The sequence below is a fragment of the Chiloscyllium punctatum genome, chromosome 36 (assembly GCF_047496795.1).
Source record: "Chiloscyllium punctatum isolate Juve2018m chromosome 36, sChiPun1.3, whole genome shotgun sequence".
In the NCBI taxonomy this organism is placed as follows: Eukaryota; Metazoa; Chordata; class Chondrichthyes; order Orectolobiformes; family Hemiscylliidae; genus Chiloscyllium; species Chiloscyllium punctatum.
In genome coordinates, this window is record NC_092774.1 from 27,052,922 (window position 1) to 27,058,284 (window position 5,363).

A 5,363-nucleotide genomic window follows, 5' to 3' on the forward strand; every position below is an offset into this window, starting at 1 on the left:
ATGCGGGAAGGCCTTCAGCTATTTCCTCCGTCCGACTGATCCACCGCCGGGTCCACATATTGGAGAAGCCCTTCAGTTGCTCCAAGTACGGGAAGGCCTTCAATGATACCTCTGCCCTGCTGAGGCACCAGCGGGTCCACACCGGGGAGAGCCCGTTCTCCTGCCTCAAGTGTGGGAAGGGCTTTACCCAGGCATCCCACCTTCGGGTCCATGCGGGGGAGAGGCTCTTCTCCTGCCCAGAGTGTGGGAAGGCCTTCAGCAATTCCTCCCACCTGCTGAGGCACAGGTGGGCCCATACCGGGGAGAGGCCGTTCACCTGCCCCGAGTGGAAGCAGAGGATCTCATCATTCTGCACCTTGCAGAAGCGCCAGCGGGCGCACCAGTGCTCCCAACAATCTGATTCTGCTGGTGTAACTGTTGTGGGTCACTGAGAGGACTGAACCCCTGCACATTCTGACAGTGCTTATCCTGGGAGAGTCGGTCGGATTTTTTTGTTTTATGCTGTCGTGCTCCTCACCCCTGCAACTTTGATTCCAGTGGGCGCTGCTGCTCGGTGATACCAATAGCTGTTCTCTTTAGTTTTTTCTTGTCCAGTTAAAAAATTATTGACTCTGTCTGGGTACGAGCTCCAGTCTGTAAGAAATAGCTGAATACTTCAGGGTGTCCATTCGCATTCAGCCGTGACCTAGAAATTAAATTTACGGTTATGTGCCTGTGAACAACTCATCATCAAAGGATTGCCCAACGGCTTGGCAATCGATTGTTGGAAACTGTTTGCTTGAATTGATAATTTTAAAAATTCTCTTCCTTTATTTACCCCTTAAGTTTCTGTCTATGGGATGGTGGAGGACTTGAACAAAGGGATTAAATCCTTGCTATTTACTGGATTATCTTGTTTAACTTTGCCCTCGTAAATTTGCAGTATTCGTAATTGTTTGTTTTAGTTTAAATTCTCATTCTGGTGTGCAAGATCTGTTCATCAAGTGTGGTTTACTTCAGGAAACTGCTGTGGGGCATTCCCAGGACTGAGCCCCTGTGTATTCTGACAGTGTGTGTGCACTGGGAGAGTCAGTGGGTTTTTTTGTTTTAATCCCTTGCCCCACCTTGCCCCGCCACCAACTGCTTCCATTGTGCGTTGCTGCTTGTTGAGCCCAGGAGCTGTTCTCTCTAGATTCTATTGTCCAGGTAAAGAATTGTTGACTCTTTCTGGGAATGAGTCCCAGCCTGTAAAAAATGGCTGAATACTTTGGGTGTCTATTCACATTCAGCAGTGACTTTTAAATCAGATTTACAGTTACGTGTCTGTGAAACAGTCATAGTCCAAGGATTGCACAAAGGCTTGGCAATCCATTTTTGGAAACTGTTTGCTTGAATTGGTAAGTTTAAAAAAAATTCTTTCTTAATTTGCCGCTTAGGTTTCAGTCTCTGAGATGGTGGGGGACTTGTTCAAAGGGTTTAAATAATTGCTATTAATTAGATTATCTTCTTTAACTTTGCTCTGGAAAATTTGCCATATTTATAATTGTTGGTTTTTGTTTAAATTATAATGTTGATGTGCAAGATCTGTTCCTCATCAAGTCTGGTTCGGAACAGTTGAGAAATTGTGGGACATTGCATGTTTTAATTTCACTGTGTTGTGAATCTAGTGACAGTGACATTCATTTGTATTGGCTTGCTTACCCTTAGTTGTCGTGTCTTCCACCCCAACTATTCACTATGGTAGTGAGTTCCGCAGTCTCACCACACTCTGAGGTTTTTCATGAAATCCTTAGTAGAGAATTGTAAGGGGAAATGTTGACAAGGGCAGAATATAGGGTCTTAACTGCAAAAGGCAGGAAGACATTCGACAAAGTAAAACCATGACAATGTCGGGATAAATAAGGAACTTTGACAGCAATGAAGAGGTCACACGTCAGAGTTCAAGATAATGGTCGTGACAAAAAGAAAAAAGTACTCTGCAGATATTGGATATAGTAATTAACCAAGTTTCTAGATGCTGTAGTTGGTTGCATACGATAATAAGAGATGAAATAACCAAAACCACTCATGTAATTTGATGACGGTAACCATAAAGCAAGTGCATACTATTGATTGATATAGGCCAATTGCGTGCAAGCAGGTCATTCAGCCCATCGAGTCAACATTGACTGACCGTCCTACCCAGACCCAGTTCGTTACCCCATCCCTGTAATCCTGCATCTCCTATGGTCAATGCACCCTCACCTGCACATCCTTTGGAATGTTGGAGGAGGCCAGAGCACCACAGGAAGCCCACGCAGACACAAGGGGAGAATGTGCAAACTCTACACAGACAGTCGGCCCAAAGGTGGGATCAAATCCAGGTCACTGATGCCGTGAGGCAGCAGTGCTAACCACCGTGACACCACCACATGCTGCTATCTTAAAAAGTGAATTTCAAAGACTCGAGAACACTTGAGAGAAAAACAAAACTCTCCTCTCTTAAATGAGAGACTAGTCTCTGGCTAGAATTGAGTTGACATTACATTTACATTAAGTCCTCTCCAGATGTTATACAGCTCCATCGGATCATCTGTTTCTTCTAAACTCAAACTGATACAAGCCCAGCCTGACATCCCCTTGTCCCCGATTATAAGTTGAGTAAATGAGCGACCCTCGACCTCACTGGCATGACAAAGGATGCCCTCAATCCAAGTTGACCTGAACAGTCTAACCTCTTGATCCCCACGCCACAATGTGGTCAGCCGCAACTCAGCCCTGAACGAGAGCAGAGGAACGGAATAGGCAGCAGTGAGGTGGACATTGCATTCCCAGAGAATATTATTCACATGAGAATGTTGTTCAGCTCACATTCGGATCACTGCAGGGACTATGTCTCCTGTCATTTAAATGTCTTTGATTCCAAGAACAGTCTAGTTTTGTTGTACATTGTGTGTGTTTTATCTGTGTTTCACTACATGATTTTCTGTTGCTGTCATTCCCATTGGGATGTGTGAATTCAGTACCAAATAATAGTCTCAGTTCTGAATTTTCCTTGAGGATTGGTGTAGAACAGACTAAGTGTCAGTCAGAATGGAAGAATCTCTACTGTTTGTTTAACCCTCTGCTGTCATTGACCTGGGACTGTACGAATGGGGAAGTGTAGAGGATGTTTTACTCTGTATCTAACCCAATGCTGTTTCTGTCTTGGCAGTGTTTGTTGGGGACAGTGTTGAGGTAGCTTCACTTGAAATTTAAGAGTAGAGGAAGCTTTATTCTGATTGTCATCCCATGCTGTTCTTGTCCTGGGAGGTTTAGATGGCATCTATAATTGAAGTGAATGCAGACTTGGCTGTGGGAGTGGAGGGTACTTCTACCTGAGCACACCCATCTTTGAGATTGCTGTGCTGATCAAGACAATCTCAGACACCTTCATGCACTTTTCCAACCAACCACAGGGTGGTTAAGGGTGGGTATAAATGCTGGCATTGCCAGCGATGCCCACACCCCATGCATGAATAAATACTTTCTGTTTAAAAGTTTACATTCACGTTCCAAACCCTCTAATGTATGATGACTTACATGGAAAATTCCTGTCTGCTGGAATTTCATATTAAAACATAGGAATGTGTCAACCATGTAGAAATATAACAAAAATAACAAATGGAGAATTTAACAGGTAATGAGCAGGACCAGAATGCTGAGTCAGCCTGAGCCCCATGGCTGAGAGTGTTCTCCCAGATGTTGAAGTTACACCAGTGCCTTTTACTCTTGCAGCTTCCACAAAAGTTTGTCCCTGATGTAAGATCATTCATTGACCCGAAGTATGAACTGTTTCTATCTCCATAGCTGGTGCCAGACTTGCTGAGTAATTCCAGCCCTTCTGCTATCCCGTTTTATGGGATTTGAGCTTCCCTAAGTCAGTGTAATGAAGAACTGCAGATGCTGGAGATCTGAAACACAAAAATGCATCAAATGCTGGAGAAACTCAACAGGACTGGCAGCACATGTGGAGAGAGAAGCAGAGTTAGCATTTCAAGTGCTGTGACCCATCTTCACAACTGTTCTGGACTCAGGCCAGGACATTGACTCTGTTTCTTTCTTTCTCTCTGCACCGGTGTTGCCAGACTGGCTGAGTTTCTCCAGCAATTTCTGTTATGACACTTCCATAAGGTTGATGTTTGTTATCCATCCCTAAGTGCAAGGTGTCTTGCTTGTGCCAATTCAGAGGGCAGTTTAAGACTCAGCCACATTGCTGTTGGTCTGGAGTCACATGTAAGACTGACCATGCAAGGATGGCAGTTTCCCTCCTGAAAGGACATTGGTGAACATGGGTTTTTATGACAATTGACGTCAGTGCCATCGGTATCATACTGAGACTAACTTTGTGTTCCCCATTTATGATTTGAATTATTCACATCTTACCTCTTGCTGTGGTGGGATTTGAACTCATATTCCCTGGATTATTCATCCTGTGACATTATGACTACACTGTTGTTTCCCACTCTTTGCTATTTTGTGTTTGCTGTTCACGTCTTTGTCGGAGGAGACTAGGATCCAGGGACACAGCCTGATAATTAGAGGGGGTCAATTTAGAACAGAAATTAGGAGACATTTCTTCAGCCAGAGAGTGTGGGCCTGTGGAATTCATTGCTATGGAGCGCAGTGGAGGCCAGGACATCAAATGTCTTCAAGGCAGAGATTGATAAATTCTTGATTATGGAATTAAGGGCTACGGGGAGAGTGTGGGTAAGTGGAGCTGAAATGTCCATCAGCCATGATTAAATGACAGAATGGACTCAATGGGCTGAATGGCCTTACTTCCACTTCTGTGTCTTATGGTCGTAATTCATTGATGTTGACGAGATATTCTAAATTAATCTAGTCCCAAATGTCACCACATGGCCCATACCCCTCTGAACCCTTCCTATTCAGAAACCATCCAGATGCCATTCACATACTGTAATTGTACCAGCCTCCACCATTTCCTCTGGCAGCTCATTCTTTACGCTCACTAACCTCTGAGTTAAAAAGTTGCCCTTAGGTTTCTTTTAAGTCTTTGCTCATCCACCTCACCCTAAAGCTATTACACTTTAGTTCTGGACACCCCCGAACCCAGGGGACAATATTTTGTCTATTTACCCAATCCATGCCTTTCATGATTTTATAAATGTATACAAACGCCTTTTGCCACACTCGGGAAAACAGCCCAAAAGAATTCAGCTCAAACCCTCCAACACTGGCAGCATCCTTGTAAATCTTTTCTGTACGCTTTCGAGTTTCACAACGTCCTTTTGATCGGAGCGAGAGCAAAAGTGACCGAACCAATGTCCTGTACAGCCACAACATAACCTCCCAACTCTGATAATCAGAGGATTGGGAAAGTTGTATTTTGTGGGTTTTGA